Here is a 17,989-nt window from a genome sequence, read left to right as displayed (position 1 = left end):
TTCACCAGAGACTATGAAAGCCAGAGGAGCCTGGACAGATGTTATACAGACACTAAGAGAACACAAATTCCAGCCCAGACTACTATACCCAGCCAAGCTCTCAATTACCATAGATGGAGAAACCAAAGTATTCCACGACAAAACTAAATTCACCCATTATCTCTCCACGAATCCAGCCCCTCAAAGGATAATAACAGAAAAAAACCAATACAAAAATGGGAACCACGCCCTAGAAAAAACAAGAAGATAATCCCTCAACAAAACTAAAAGAAGACAGCCACAAGAACAGAATGCCATCTTTAACAACAAAAATAAAAGGAAGCAACAATTACTTTTCCTTAATATCTCTTAATATCAATGGTCTCAACTCCCCAATAAAAAGACATAGACTAACAGACTGGCTACACAAACAGGACCCAACATTCTGCTGCTTACAGGAAACCCATCTCAGGGAAAAAGACAGACACTACCCCAGAGTGAAAGGCTGGAAAACAATTTTCCAAGCAAATGGTCTGAAGAAACAAGCTGGAGTAGCCATTTTAATATTGGATAAAATCGACATCCAACCCAAAGTTATCAAAAAAGACAAGGAGGGACACTTCATATTCATCAAAGGTAAAATCCTCCAAGAGGAACTCACAATTCTGAATATCTACGCTCCAAATGCAAGGGCAGCCACATTCATTAAAGACACTTTAGTAAATCTCAAAGCACACGTTGCACCTCACACAATAATAGTGGGAGACTTCAACACACCACTTTCATCAATGGACAGATCGTGGAAACAGAAACTAAACAGGGACACAGTGAAACTAACAGAAGTTATGAAACAAATGGACCCGACAGATATCTACAGAACATTTTATCCTAAAACAAAAGGATATACCTTCTTCTCAGCACATCACGGGACCTTCTCCAAAATTGACCATATAATTGGTCACAAAACAGGCCTCAACAGATACAAAAATATTGAAATTGTCCCATGTATCCTATCAGACCACCATGGCCTAAGACTGATCTTCAATAACAACATAAATAATGGAAAGCCAACATTCACGTGGAAACTGAAAAACACTCTTCTCAATGATACCTTGGTCAAGGAAGGAATAAAGAAAAAAATTAAAGACTTTTTAGAGTTTAATGAAAATGAAGCCACAACATACCCAAACCTATGGGACACAATGAAAGCATTTCTAAAAGGGAAACTCATAGCTTTGAGTGCCTCCAAGGAGAAACAGGAGAGAGCACATACTAGCAGCTTGACAACACATCTAAAAGCTCTAGAAAAAAAGGAAGCAAATTCACCCAAGAGGAGTAGACGGCAGGAAAAAAGCAAACTCAGGGGTGAAATCAACCAAGTGGAAACAAGAAGAACTATTCAAAGAATTAACCAAACGAGGTGTTGGTTCTTTGAGAAAATCAACAAGATAGATAAACCCTTAGCTAGACTCACTAAAGGGCACAGGGACAAAATCCTAATTAACAAAATCAGAAAGGAAAAGGGAGACATAACAACAGATCCTGAAGAAATCCAAAACACCATCAGATCCTTCTACAAAAGGCTATACTCAACAAAACTGGAAAACCTGGATGAAATGGACAAATTTCTGGACAGATACCAGGTACCAAAGTTGAATCAGGATCAAGTTGACCATCTAAACAGTCCCATATCACCTAAAGAAATAGAAGCAGTTATTAATAGTCTCCCAGCCAAAAAAAGCCCAGGACCAGACGGGTTTAGTGCAGAGTTCTATCAGACCTTCAAAGAAGATCTAATTCCAGTTCTGCACAAACTATTTCACAAAATAGAAGTAGAAGGTACTCTACCCAACTCATTTTATGAAGCCACTATTACTCTGATACCTAAACCACAGAAAGACCCAACAAAGATAGAGAACTTCAGACCAATTTCTCTTATGAATATCGATGCAAAAATCCTCAATAAAATTCTCGCTAACTGAATCCAAGAACATGTTAAAGCAATCATCCATCCTGACCAAGTAGGTTTCATCCCAGGGATGCAGGGATGGTTTAATATACGGAAATCCACCAATGTAATCCAGTATATAAACAAACTCAAAGACAAAAACCACATGATCATCTCATTAGATGCAGAAAAAGCATTTGACAAGATCCAACACCCATTCATGATAAAAGTTTTGGAAAGATCAGGAATTCAAGGCCCATACCTAAATATGATAAAAGCAATCTACAGCAAACCAGTAGCCAACATCAAAGTAAATGGAGAGAAGCTGGAAGCAATCCCACTAAAATCAGGGACTAGACAAGGCTGCCCACTTTCTCCCTACCTTTTCAACATAGTACTTGAAGTATTAGCCAGAGCAATTCGACAACAAAAGGAGATCAAGGGGATACAAATTGGAAAAGAGGAAGTCAAAATATCACTTTTTGCAGATGATATGATAGTATATATAAGTGACCCCAAAAATTCCACCAGAGAACTCCTAAACCTGATAAACAGCTTCGGTGAAGTAGCTGGATATAAAATAAACTCAAACAAGTCAATGGCCTTTCTCTATACAAAGAATAAACAGGCTGAGAAAGAAATTAGGAAAACAACACCCTTCTCAATAGTCACAAATAATATAAAATATCTCGGCGTGACTCTAACTAAGGAAGTGAAAGATCTGTATGATAAAAACTTCAAATCTCTGAAGAAAGAAATTAAAGAAGATCTCAGAAGATGGAAAGATCTCCCATGCTCATGGATTGGCAGGATCAACATTGTAAAAGTGGCTATCTTGCCAAAAGCAATCTACAGATTCAATGAAATCCCCATCAAAATTCCAACTCAATTCTTCAACGAATTAGAAGGAGCGATTTGCAAATTCATCTGGAATAACAAAAAACCTAGGATAGCAAAAAGTCTTCTCAAGGATAAAAGAACCTCTGGTGGAATCACCATGCCTGACCTAAAGCTTTACTACAGAGCAATTGTGATAAAAACTGCATGGTACTGGTATAGAGACAGACAAGTAGACCAATGGAATAGAATTGAAGACCCAGAAATGAACCCACACACCTATGGTCACTTGATCTTCGACAAGGGAGCTAAAACCATCCAGTGGAAGAAAGACAGCATTTTCAACAATTGGTGCTGGCACAACTGGTTGTTATCGTGTAGAAGAATGCGAATCGATCCATACTTATCTCCTTGTACTAAGGTCAAATCTAAGTGGATCAAGGAACTTCACATAAAACCAGAGACACTGAAACTTATAGAGGAGAAAGTGGGGAAAAGCCTTGAAGATATGGGCACAGGGGAAATATTCCTGAACAGAACAGCAATGGCTTGTGCTGTAAGATCGAGAATTGACAAATGGGACCTAATGAAACTCCAAAGTTTCTGCAAGGCAAAAGACACCGTCAGTAAGACAAAAAGACCACCAACAGATTGGGAAAGGATCTTTACCTATCCTAAATCAGATAGGGGAATAATATCCAACATATATAAAGAACTCAAGAAGGTGGACTTCAGAAAATCAAATAACCCCATTAAAAAATGGGGCTCAGAACTGAACAAAGAATTCTCACCTGAGGAATACTGAATGGCAGAGAAGCACCTGAAAAAATGTTCAACATCCTTAATCTTCAGGGAAATGCAAATCAAAACAACCCTGAGATTCCACCTCACACCAGTCAGAATGGCTAAGATCAAAAATTCAGGTGACAGCAGATGCTGGCGTGGATGTGGAGAAAGAGGAACACTCCTCCGTTGTTGGTGGGATTGCAGGCTTGTACAACAACTCTGGAAATCAGTCTGGCGGTTCCTCAGAAAATTGGACATAGTACTACCGGAGGATCCAGCAATACCTCCCCTGGGCATATATCCAGAAGATGCCCCAACGGGTAAGAAGGACACATGCTCCACTATGTTCATAGCAGCCTTATTTATAATAGCCAGAGCTGGAAAGAACCCAGATGCCCCTCAACAGAGGAATGGATACAGAAAATGTGGTACATCTACACAATGGAGTACTACTCAGCTATTAAAAAGAGTGAATTTATGAAATTCCTAGCCAAATGGATGGACCTGGAGGGCATCATCCTGAGTGAGGTAACACATTCACAAAGGAACTCACACAATATGTACTCACTGATAAGTGGATATTAGCCCCAAACCTAGGATACCCAAGATATAAGATACAATTTGCTAAACACATGAAACTCAAGAAGAATGAAGACTGAAGTGTGGACACTATGCCCCTCCTTAGAACTGGGAACAAAACACCCATGGAAGGAGTTACAGAGACAAAGTTTGGAGCTGAGATGAAAGGATGGACCATGTAGAGACTGCCATATCCAGGGATCCACCCCATAATCAGCATCCAAACGCTGACACCATTGCATACACTAGCAAGATTTTATTGAAAGGACCCAGATGTAGCTGTCTCTTGTGAGACTATGCCGGGGCCTAGCAAACACGGAAGTGGATGCTCACAGTCAGCTAATGGATGGATCACAGGGCTCCCAATGGAGGAGCTAGAGAAAGTAGCCAAGGAGCTAAAGGGATCTGCAACCCTATAGGTGGAACAACATTATGAACTAACCAGTACCCCGGAGCTCTTGACTTTAACTGCATATGTATCAAAAGATGGCCTAGTCGGCCATCACTGGAAAGAGAGGCCCATTGGACTTGCAAACTTTATATGCCCCAGTACAGGGGAACGCCAGGGCCAAAAAGGGGGAGTGGGTGGGTAGAGGAGTGGGGGTGGGTGGGTATGGGGGACTTTTGGTATAGCATTGGAAATGTAAATGAGCTAAATACCTAATAAAAAATGAAAAAAAAACTCACAAACATTGGTCTTCATGCTTGGGCTGCAGTTACATTTCTGACTATAGCCCCAAGGCTGGAGTAGGGATGGCTGATCCCTGGGGCTCGTAGGTCATCCAGCCTAGCTGAATCAGTGAACTCCAGGTCCAGTCAGAGACTGGAGCCTACATGGATATGCATGCATTCCTACATGTACACATGTGCACCACACATGAACCTGCATAAAATACAACACACACACACACAAAACACACCAGGAGAAGTTTGGAGCTCTAGCAAATATATTGGAAATGTGTTCACAATAAGAACAGAGATCAAAATAAAATTAGCAAATTTAGTAAAATTATCAAGTTCCTTTTTGAAACGGAAAAGAAATGGAATTAGTATTCTATATTGCCTTGCTTTAGAAGGTGTTTAAAGTATCAATGATTCAACACTGAGTGCATTTCTTCCACCAAATGTGAGATGATTTGAGGAGAATGTGATGAGGGAAAATGAGAGAAGGTATGGTAAGGAGCACAACAGAGGCCTGGGGATGTCTCACGAGCTTGGTAGTTCAATTTCACTATAACCAAACACTGATGTTACATAGAAACCAACTTGAAAATAGAAGTAATGGGGATTACAGTTCTTTCTGAAAATACTTGACCAATAAAGAGCAACCTACTCAAAATACAAGTATCTCCTGCTTCCTCACAACCAAAGGGCCCCATTGCTCCTCTCCAGTCAAGAGTCTAACATGTATACTTGCAGGTATTTGTCTGCACACACAGGTAGATACTTACATAAAAGAAGAAGCTCAACAGTAAGTAGCTATGATGGTGGAATTCGTTAAGCACTACAGTTACATTGCTGTTCCCAGACATTCGATCACATATAGGTTCAGATGCTCTGGGAAGGTCTTTTTGTGGTGTGACTGACATTTAAATCAGTAGATTCTGAGAAAGGCATGTTGCAGTGTATCGGAAGCCTCTCTCACCAGCTCAACACAGTAGGGAACCATAGATGGATGTGTCCCCGAGGAAGAAGGAATTATGCTTCCAAAGTATCTTCAGACTCGAGCGATGATTCTCTCTGAGTATCCAGCCTGCTGGAAGTCACTGCAGTTTGGACTTGCCAGCCTCATAATGACATAAAACAATGACTTAAAATTAAATTACAAAACAGGCCCATGTGGGTGTGGAAGGAAGAAGGAGAGAGAGGATGGGATTCGATTTATCTTCCATACTATGTACAAACATGCAAAGAATGAACATGGATGCCAAAATGCATTTGAATTTGAACTAAGTAAATCGGAGCATGTTGGTAAGAAGGCCTTAGAAAATGGGAAAATCAACTGGCAAGAAGTTCTCCATAAACACAGATACATAAGGGTTAATTAGCAAGGCATGCTTGTTGAAAGATTTAAATTTCAATTTGGGGAAACTTTTCACAATAATCTAGTGATAAATCTTTTTAGTTGAGTCACACACTGAAATAAAATGTTAAGAAGAAGCTTAAGCGATGGAAAATAGGAAAGAATTAGATCAACCTACTTTCAAACACTGGAAAACACAGTTTCAAATCCCCACTGTCTGGAATTTGCTGTCTTGTCTTGGATCTGTTATTTCATCCCTCTAATCTTGTATTCCTGCATCTATCACAATGGGGACGATTATTGCCTCTCATATGCCTATGAGGATAATTAAATAAGAGCATGTATGTGAATATAAAACCCACATTACACTGGACAGGAAGCCATTAAATAGTAATGAGTATTAGTTGCTTCCAGGGAGCAATTTAAAGAACATCAGGTTTTAAGGTGACTCTTCCTGACAGAGTGAGTTTAATATCTCACTCACATCTCAGAGGAGGGAAAGGGGAGAAAGGAGAAGGAGAGACAAGGCACTGATCTCTGAGAAATAGAGCAACCACCATGGGCAGAGGGAGTAGAATGCAGGTGGAAGGTCTCTTTAGTACAAACTCCATCTATAGGAGAAAGATAAGGGAAGCTGAGAAAATATATTTGTTCTTCACTGAACGGGTAATGGGGTTAAATGTTTGAGATTTTAACAGCACCGGAATTTCTCTTAGGAGGAGGAGAATTCTCTTCATTTATGAACATACTTTGGCCACTTGGCGCATCATGGTGCAGAGCAGAGGTCAGTGACAAAAAACATCATAAAGACAAATGGCTGTTTTGCACAAGGGAAGGGTTCTTGTCCTCTCTCTCTCTCTCTCTCTCTCTGTACTTAACTGGATAAAAGATGAATAAATGAGTAAAGGTAGAAGAAAGAGAAGCAAGAAGAGAAAAAACAGAAAAACAAAAGCTCAAAAGCTGCCTTGAGAGAGGTCAGATGAAGAACGAGTGAATTCTCAGGTTTCAAGGTGATGAGAGGACAGCGTGTGGATGTTCTGAAACTTCATCCTGATTGACAAGTCTGTGCACATTGAAAGGCTCTCCTATGTATACATGGACTTTCTTTATTAGGAACATTTTTGCTTGGTTGGTTGGCTTTTGGCCATTTCAAGATAGGGTTTCTCTGTGTAGCTCTGTCTGTCCTGGCTTTGTAGATCTGGCTGGTCTCCAACTCAGAGATCTGCTTGTCTCTGCCTCCTGAGTACTGGGGTTAAAGGCATGTGCCATGACTGCTCAGCTAAGAACATACTTTTTTAAGTCCCTAGGACAGAGGTGTCATGGACAAGTCCCAGGGAATCTACACATTTTCAATGCATTTACTCACCAATCTTATTTCTTCTTCAAACACACATACTCCTGTCACTGTTTTAAGTAAATCTACCAAATACGTGCATCATTATCACTCGAGCCACCACTACTACCTCATTCGACCTCCTGCTCTTTAATTAACTCTTTAATACAAGGTTTGACTCAGGGCTCCATCATCCAGGAAGTCATCTTTGATTGCTCAGGCCAAAGTTACTCTCCTCACCCTAATTTTTAATCCTTAGGAGAAACCCCTATAATTTATTTGATGACATTTTAAAATTTTTTCATATGAATCCATTTTGTTGATTGCGGTATCTGAAAGCCTTACACATGTAAATAATTTTTTATGATTGCTCCCACCTTAATACCCTCTCATTCCTGTAGGCCCACAGACACCTTTAGGCCTACAGACACCCCAACCCATACCAATTCCTTTCCCAGTTTCATGGCTCCTGGCTTGGTTTTGTGATCCATTGAGTTTAACCAAGGCCATCTGTATGACCATTCATCAAAAGTATTTACTTGTCTTAGTTAGGGTTTTGCTGCTGCAAACAGACACCATGACCATGGCAGCGCTTATAAGAACAACATTTAATTAGGGCTGGCTTACAGGTTCAGAAGTTCAGTCCATTATCATCAAGGTAAGAACATGGTGGCATCCGGGCAGGCATGGTGCAGAAGAAGCTGAGAGTTCTACATCTTCATCAGAAAGCTGCTAGCAGAATACTGACTTCCAGCCAGCTAGGATGAGGGGCTTAAAGCCCACATTCACAGTGACACACCTACTCCAAGAAGGACACACCTACTCCAACAGGGCCACACGTTCTAAAAGTGCCATTCCCTGGCTGAGCATGTACAAACCATCACACTACTGGAACCCAACTCACAACTAAAGGCAGTAACTTTTCCCTTCTCGAAACTCTGAGTAGCAAATCGTTTGACAGTGAGAGATGGGCCCTCTGAGTTTCTCTTTCATGTATGTCTGAATCTTCTAGAGCAGACCCAGTGCAGGCATCTACATAAGGACTGTGAAATAAGATATGCAACCTTTGACCTCTAAAATGACTCCAAGCTTTTTCGGGGAAGGGACTAATTAATTCAGTAATTTGCTAGTTAATGACAAGAATGAGTACTGCTGCTTGATGTGGAAGAGGTAAATAGAAAGGAATGTGTCTGGGGGCTTCACCTTTCTATATTTAAAGCAGAGGATTTTTTGCTGAAAATCATATAATATGGTTATTTCCTTGAAATTATACACTAATTGTGAGACACGGTGGATAATAAATACTAATCCAATTTCATTATAAACCACAAACAATTTAATATTAGAGAGCAAAGGTAGCCTCCACCAGTGAGAACAACTAACTATTGTGTTTATTTATCAAAGAATATGACTGGCTCTTCCTAAGGAGTCTCTGCTCACACAGTTTCCTGGAAACAACATATTTTTAATGGGTTCTCCAATTAACAACAGCCAAGCCTTTAACTACATGAAATGAATCAATTATTGTATTGATTTCTACAAACAGTAAGTGCAGTGGAACCAACAAGCCATCCCTACAAATAATTCGCTCTACTTTGTGTCAGCCACTCACCTTCAGTTGCCTATGATACTGGATAAGAAACCAGAGCATCCAGTGAACATCTGTTTCCTACAAGACACTTTTTGGTTTTCATTGACTAAGTCTTGTACTGGGATGACATTAACCAGACATAGTACAAGTACATTTTTCGGGAGAAAAGTGCTCTTGGCTAATTCCATCAGAAATTACTGCAGATTGCCATTACCAAAATTTAAAATGGATAAGCCATGAAGGGTTGAACCCTGGTGTTTTGTGAAATAACTTGCTCTGAGTTCTAAGCCCCAGGAGGATTCCATTATGAGGCTGTCAGAATAATATAGATGTCTTAACTACATCTGGATTCTTAATAAGTGAAAATGACAGTTTTCTTATTTTTGTATCCTGATTTCAGACTACAAAGAATAAAAAATAAACCATTAACAGTGGGAGAAAACCACTGGGGGTGTTTCTGGTCTGTAACTCTGGAAGGAAAACCTCTGATGTCGTATAGCATTGTATTTGAAAAAATAGCCTGTCTCTATGTTAGCCACTTGTTTTAAACATTCATGTGTATGGAAATCATTTTGAGTGTTAAAAGTAGACTCCTGGGATTGGAGAAAAGGAAATGGGTATAAAAAGTACTTGCCACACAAGAATGAGGATCTGAATGTGAGTCCTCAATACCGATGTAAAATAAGGACATACAGTGTGAGCATATGTAATATAGAAGTCCTATGGGAGGTAGAGGCAAGAGAATGACGGAAAACTCGTGGACCAGCTAGTCTGGTGAATGCATCAGCCAAACAGCAAAGAGACTGACTCGGACAAGGTAGGAAGTGAGGACTGACACCTGAGGTTATCCTCTGACCTCCACGTGCAGCCCTTAGCATGTGCACAGCCACATTCACAGACAAATGAATGTGTATGTAGGCACAGGCACAGGCACACGCACAGGCACACACACACACACACACACACACACAGTAGACTCCCAAGCCATTTTGTAATGCTGCTCCAGAATACTTTGAGTAGGCCCGGCCATTGCTGTATTAGCAACTCAAGTGATGAATCGTTGGATGGTGTTTTAAGAAACACTGCTTTTAGCTGACTGTGAGCATCCACTTCTGTATTTTCCAGGCACTGCCATAGCCTCACACGAGACAGCTATATCAGGGTCTTCTCAGTAAAATCTTTCTGGCATCTGCAATAGTGTCTGGGTTTGGTGGCTGATTATGGGATGGATTCCCGGGTGGGGTAGTCTCTGGATGATCCATCCTTTCGACTTAGCTCCAAACTTTGTCTCTGTAACTCCTTCCATGGGTATTTTGTTCCTTATCCTAAGGAGGAATGAAGTATCCACACTTTGGTCTTCCTTCTTCTTGATTTTCTTTTGTTTTGCAAATTGTATGTTGGGTATTCTAAGTTTCTGGGCTAATATCCACTTATCAGTGAGTGCATATCAAGTGACTTCTTTTGTGATGGGGTTACCTCACTAAGGATGATATTCTCCAGATACATCCTTTTGCCCAAGAATTTCATAAATTGATTGTTTTTAATAGCAGAGTAGTACTCCATTGTGTAAATGTACCACATTTTCTGTATCCATTCCTCTGTTGAGGGACATCTGAGTTCTTTCCAGCTTCTGGCTATTATAAATAAGACTGCTATGAACATAGTGGAGCATGTGTCCTTCTTACCATTTGGAACATCTTCTGGGTATATGCCCAGGAGAGGTATTGCTGGCCCTTCTGGTAGAACAATGTCCAATTTTCTGGGGAACCACCAGACTGACTTCCAAAGTAGTTGTACAAGCTTGCAATCTCACCAGCAATGGAGGGCCCCCCAATGGAAGAGCTAGAGAAAGTACCCAAGGAACCGAAGGGGTCTGCAACCCTATAGGTAGAACAACAATATGAACTAACCAGTATACCCCCCCACCCCCAGAGCTTGTATCTCTAGCTGCATATGTAGCAGAAGATGGCCTACTCAGCCATCACTGGGAAGAGAGACCCTTAGTCTTATAAACTTTATATGCCTCAGTACAGGGGAAACACCAGGGCCAAGAAGTGGGAGTGGGTGGGTAGGGGAACAGGGCAGGGGGAGGGTATATGGAACTTTCGGGATAGCATTTGAAATGTAAATAAAAGAAAATATATAATAAAAAATAAAAGAAAAAAAGAAACACTGCTTTTGGTCTTATATGGTGTAGGTTCCATTGTGTCTGCAGTGAGAAGTAGAAAAGATGCAGATGAGCCTTCTTCCCCCATAGGACCTGAGCCAGCCAGGCCTCAAAGGCAGTCAATCAAACTGCCCGAGCTAAAAGGGACTCATAATTTAAAAAACCCAGAAGGATGGGTTATGTCTTACACTTACCACGATATTAGGAAAGGTTGACATTTGCCTTCTGTGTGATCAAACCTAAAATTAACAAGACAAATCATTCCAGTGCTATATTTTTGGTGCAGAGTGAATGATGTGCCTAGGTTCCACTAAATATTCAGCATTTGGTCAAGTGCATCTGGGTAGGCTGCTGCAGGCATGGTAATCTTGTAGTAATTGTCATGTTTTGGTGCAGTTGCTACTAGGAGATTCTGCCTGGTTTTCCCTTCAGGGCAGAGCACTGGCAGTGTAAACAGTGTCCAAATTATTAGGGTGTTCATTATGAGCCTGGTTACCTTCTGGCCTTATAAGTTATGGTCCAGATCTTAAGTTCCAGGGTTTTTTTTTTTTTTCACTTTAGTGTTATAACAGTGTCAAAGCTTTTATATTGGGACTTTGAAAGGACTCAAGGCAACCACACTTATATATGGCAATACTCAGTGGTAGCAAGTTCTCACTCTGTCTCTGTTTCTTGCTCACCTCTCCATGAGGATTCTTCCATGGGCTTGCTATTCATAATAGCAATTCTGAGACTCAGCCCCATCTCTGTGGCCCTTAGTTCACTAAATACCAAGTCTACATACTCTGTTTCTTACACCTAGCTTTACGAGTTGCCTTTGACCTTATTCGGCCTGTATGCTTATTGTGTCTGTGAATTAGAACATCCTCACATATCCCTCCACATCTGACAGGGGTTTCTGCATCAGAATGTCACAAAGCCTTTGATTGTACACACTTTCCTATGGGAACAAATTAGCTGACTGACATACGTGAAAGTCCAGGAAATGACCTTGTTCCTTCATGTGCCCTTATATTCTAGCATGGACATCAATAATCCTTTGCCCAGCAAGACCACATATATTCTTTAAGAAAGAAGAGAAAAGAAAAAAAGAAAAAGAAAAGAAAATGAAAGCCTGTTTCAGATCATTCCTCAGAGATCACAATTATCTCTTTTACAGACAGTAGGCATAGACAGTCATTGTTTTGATGAATTTCAGCACATTTAGAACTATAATCCAGATAGAAAGAGGACCTATATTAGTTAGAAAGTGGCCAATGACTCATTGCAATGAACATTTGCAGGTAAAGCTGTGTGGACAAAGGGGTAGACTGTGTGACACACTGTGACACAGTATGGCTTCCATAGAAAGTTTTTTTTCTTTTTAATTCTACCTTATTTTGTTTCATTTGGGGGGTGTTGCAAGGGCAGAGGGTGGTGAGTGGGATTGGAGTGTATGATATGAAATGCACAAAGAACCAGTAAAGAGGCTTTAAAAATAATGAAAGAGAGAGAGACAGAGACAGAGAGACAGAGAGAGAGAGAAAGAGAGACAGAGACAGAGAGAGAGAGAAGAAAAAGAAAGGGAAGGGAGGGGAGGGGAGGGAAGGGAAGGGAAGGGAAGGGAAGGGAAGGGAAGGAAAAAGGAAAGAAATGTGACCAGGGAGGTAGCTCATTCAAAAAATGTTTAACAAGTATGAATGAAGAAAAGTTTCCCTAAGAACCATGGGAAAAAGACAAACATAATGAAGTGAAGTGTGCATCCAATGGCAGTTCTGAGAGGCAGACAGGCAGGCCCCTGCTGCTCATTAGTCAACCAGTTTATCCCATCTAGGGAATTCTACACCAGGGAGAGACTCCGATTCAAAATGCTAACCCTCAGAAGGCAGAGGCGGCACGTTTCTTGGGAATTTGAGGCCAGCTCGGTCTGCCTAGAGGTCTAGGCCAGCTTAAGTTAGAGAGTGAGATCTCATCTCGAAAACAAAACAAATCAAAATAAAGCAAAGCAAAACATACCCAAAGTGTATGGGAGCTGAGAAAGGACCCATAAAGTATGTATATGTGTATGTGTACATATATATTAAATGTTTTTTCAAAGTTTTAAGAACAGCAGCTTTGGCTGAAGAGATGAGATGGCTCAGTGGTTAAAAGCACTTACTGTTGTTATAGCCATCTCGATTTGATTTGGTTCCCAGAACCCACATGTTACCTCACAACCATCCACCACGTATAACTGCAACTCTTGAGACTCTCATACCCCTTTCAACACCAGGAACACAGGAAGCACACATCCACATATGCAGGAAAGCACTTAGACCCATAAGATAAAAACACAATTTTATAAAGGGACAGCTACCTTTTCTTCTCACAATTCATCCAAATTAGTTTTGAAAGCAAAACAAAGATTATGTTAGAAAACTAGCAATACTTATTAAATAATTTTCATAAATTATATGACCTGTTGGTAATGGCAGGCATAAAAGTTAGAGCACAATTAGGCAACATAAAATAATGACCAGACCTATGAACTTTGTTGCCTTATTTTTCTGTTGCTAGTTCCAAGAACAGAATTCAAAGGTTTGGTTGATATTACTATGGGTGCAGTGCAAACTAAAAGTGGTGAGCTTAATGCTGGTAGCAAAAAAATAAATAAATAAAAATTTAAAAAGCTGGCTTTAGGCCCCCAAACAAGTGTTCTATTCATGGCACAGAAGCCTGCTCTCAAAAGAGTAATGGGGGGCGGTGATGCTCAGCCTTCACTGTGTACTTACCTGAAGATGTCTTTTACCATGCACAGTACATTGATACAACCAATTTTTCAAAATAAATAAATAAAATTAACATCGGAAAAAAATGTCATGTGTGTTTAGGACTTAATATTGATGTCACTTATTAGATATGGTCTCTGCGATTCAGACAGAGGCCTGGGTGAAGAACAGCAAGAAGGTTTTCATGATGGACGTGGCATTGCTCCAGCTTTTATCTCGCACTTCCCACAGCATTTGTTCGAAAGTCCACCTGTGGTTGGAAATCCATCGGCCAAATAAACAAAAGGCACTAGCTGTGGATTCAGTTACGCACGAGGCTGCAGCAATGAAAACAAGTAGAAAAGTTAGTCTAGGAAAGAGGGTATTTTCCTGAAAATAAAGACTGCAAGGGACTGTTTGCAATCATTTATGTTTCATTCGACCATTGTCTCACTCAATCCTACACAGTAAGTACTACTGGCATTTGCATTTTACCAATAAAAATATAAACCTCAGAGCTAAGAAGTTTAGCTGTGGCTAAATAGCTGGTGTGGGTGACAAGCTTTCGGTGGTAACTACCAAACTGTATGCCAATCTTCCACTATTAGAAATTTCACTGAAGCAAATCTGGTCTGTTTGTGATAAACCGAATACCACTTTTTGCACCGCTTAAAGATAAACATCAAGTAATTCTTCCTTTCTGTTGAGTATAAAATTGAAAAATGAATCCAGTTAAGGGGGTGAGTTGTAAAAAGCACAAAATACTGGGTTCTTAATGTAAAATACCAGTATATTTTCTTCAAGACAGAAAGAAATACATGGTACAGATGGTCCACAATTGAATGCAAATCTGGTAAATATATCTTTTTTGTGTGTGTTAAACTTACAGAACCATGTATTTTACATCTACAACCCCCAAAGAATAATATTAAATGTAGAACTAATTCAGTGTAAAACATTTTTTTCTATATATCCCCCTTGTTGCCCATGCTGTTATGAATTAATGCATTTGTAAGGAGTGCATAGGATCTAGAGCACGTGAAACAGGACAGAGAACCCTAATCTTGTCAGGGTTGGATGGAGCACAGAAAGACTGCAAACGATATCTTCAGAGACAGTAGCTCCTAGGTGAGCTTTGGGCCTGCTTAATTGGAGAGGGGGGGAAAAAAGGCTAGAATTCTCAAATTCTTGGCACAAAAACCAAATAACATTCTTCAAACATACTTTGTCAGACAGAATTTATAAAGGACATGTGTGTCAGTCACACATGTGTGTCAGGTTAGACACATGAAAATGGCAATTTTTTTTTGGACTGGTAGACAAATGGGAGTGTCCATAGCAGTCCCAGGAGAACAGTGGTCACTGGGTCTTAGAGAATGGAGGCAGATGTCTTTCAGTGAACAGAGGAATTGCACGCTAACATTCGTCTGCACTCACCTCCCTAGCCGGGCAGCCCTTGTGTTCAGGGAGGAAGGTACAGGGTGGAGCAGAGAGGTAACAACTGCAGGCCTACTTGGGAAGCCAAGAGACAGTCAAAGTAGCCACAATGCAAGGAAAAGAAGATAGTAGTGGGGAGATTTTAAAGCAACCATTCCCTTCTTTGCTTAGGTAAGAGAGAGAAATTTTGAGGGACTGAAGTAGAAGACTATTGGTGCATTTTCTGATTGTCCTAGGCTGTTAGGCTAGGATAGTGCTACTGTAATATAGGAACATAGAGAAACTCCTGATACCAAATGCCTAACGAACTCTGATAGAGTTCTAGGTGTCAAAAGCGAAAAACCTCTAGCTTTTGTGTTTATACACTTAGAAGGGTAGCCAGGAAGACCATTCAGATGGTCATCTCAATTACACCAAGATCCCTGGCTATGGAGAAGTTGGAGAAGGGATTGAAGGACCTGAGGGGGTTTGCAGTCCCATGGAGGGAGCAAGAGTGACAACAGGCCAGAATCCCCCTCTGCCCCCAGGAGCTCCCAGGGAGGGACTGGACCACCAACCAAAGAATACACATGGAACAACACATGGTGCTGGCCACATGTGTAGCAGATGGCCTTGTTGGACATTAGTGGGAGGAGACACCCTTGGGTCTGAGGGTGTTCAATGCTCCAGTGTAGGGGAATGCCAGAGTCGGAAGATGGGAGTGGGTGGGTGGGGGAACACCTCATAGAGGCAGGGGGAGGGGGAGATGGGATAGGGGGTTTCCAACGGGGAGAACTGGAAAGTGGAAAACATTTGAAATGTAAATAAAGAAAATATTCAAGAAAAAAAGTGAGCTGCATCAAAAAGAAAGATGAAAAGAGAACAGAAGAAAAAAGAAAAGAAAATTGATCTAGTTGGGTGCAGTGATGGAGGTGGCTGAACAGTATATACTGTCACTCAACTACTAAAGCTGAGTGAGCTCAGAAATTCTTGATTGTAGCAACAGAGTTTTCTGCTGTATGAAAGGACCTATGCTTGGGGCAGATCCCTTCAGTAGCATCCTCAAGCCGACCAGGCACCAGTGATGAATACTGGGTTAATTATATTGCCGTTTCTCTTTTTATCTTTCTGGTTTTTTTGTTTGTCTGTTTGTTTTTGTTTTGTTTTGTTTTGTTCTGTTTTTCAATTTGAAAGGTAAAGTGGCTTTAACCTTTTGGGCACAGGCTCATTAACGTTTGTAGAAAATATCCATTATTAAGTTTTAAAAGAATAAACCTATTGATTTTTTAAAATATTTTTATTAGGTATTTTCCTCATTTACATTTCCAATGCTATCCCAAAAGTCCCCCCATACCCTCCCCCCCATTCCCCTACCCACCTACTCCCACTTCTTGGCCCTGGAGTTCCCCTGTACTGGGCATATAAAGTTTGCAAGTCCAATGGGCCTCTCTTTCCAGTGATGGCCAACTAGGCCATCTTTTGATACGTATGCAGCTAGAGTCAAGAGCTCCGGGGTACTGGTTAGTTCATATTGTTGTTCCACCTATAGGGTTGCAGTTCCCTTTAGCTCCTTGGGTACTTTCTCTAGCTCCTCCATTGGGGGGCCTGTGATCCATCCAATAGCTGACTGTGAGCATCCACTTCTGTGTTTGCTAGGCCCCGGCATAGGCTCACAAGAGACAGCTATATCAGGGTCCTTTCAGCAAAATCTTGCTAGTGTATGCAATGGTGTCAGCGTTTGGAGGCTGATTATGGGATGGATCCCTGGATATGGCAGTCTCTAGATGGTCCATCCTTTTGTCTCAGCTATATTTTTCAAAAAATATAGTTCGACCATGCTTCCCCTTCCTGCAACTCATCTCCATCTTCCCCATCTCCCTATTCTTTCAATCTCATTTTCTCTCTCTCTTTCCACAAATAAAACCCAAACCCAAACCAATCAGAGACAGTCTAGGTGTCCATCATTTGGTAAATGAATAATGAAATATGGCATACAACGGAGTATTAGTTAGCTATTACGGAGTTGCTCCTCACTGTCTCTGACTGTTTGTACGATACATTTCCAAGTTCTTAAGGTATCTTAAAGCTTTGAGAAGATTTGGTAAAGAAAAGCCTATAAGATCTAGCATCAATTCTATCTTTTGTACACTCTTCAGTGTGGGTCTCTAATAATACAACTCACTACAGCAAGGAAATGAAGATCTACATAATTTTGAGGCCCTGTGCCTACTGAGCTTTCTTTTATCCTCTTGACAGTATTACAAGTGATAGACTCCATAGTCCTGGCTTCTAAGCTTGCAAAGATAAGAAGCCACCTTGACAGCTTGATTGGGGAGCTTGCCTCGGTAATACTTTTGGCCAAAGGGGAAATGCTGGCTTACCTTTGCCGCTTGTCAGCAGCTCTACATTCAAACCACAGGTATCTGCCACAAACAGGGTGCTGTCAGGACTGCAGCCGCCTAGGGCTGTGCTGTCCAAAGCATTGTTACTCAGTCAGGACCTAGCATCATTAGGAATACAAATTTGCAAGCCTTTCCAACTACACCAAACTGGTAGCTGTTTTAACAAGACAGTCTAACTTATGTGCTAGAGCTTCTGAAGATC

This window comes from Mus musculus, chromosome 2, assembly GCF_000001635.26.
Source record: "Mus musculus strain C57BL/6J chromosome 2, GRCm38.p6 C57BL/6J".
NCBI lineage: Eukaryota > Metazoa > Chordata > Mammalia > Rodentia > Muridae > Mus > Mus musculus.
This window is presented reverse-complemented; position numbering follows the sequence as displayed.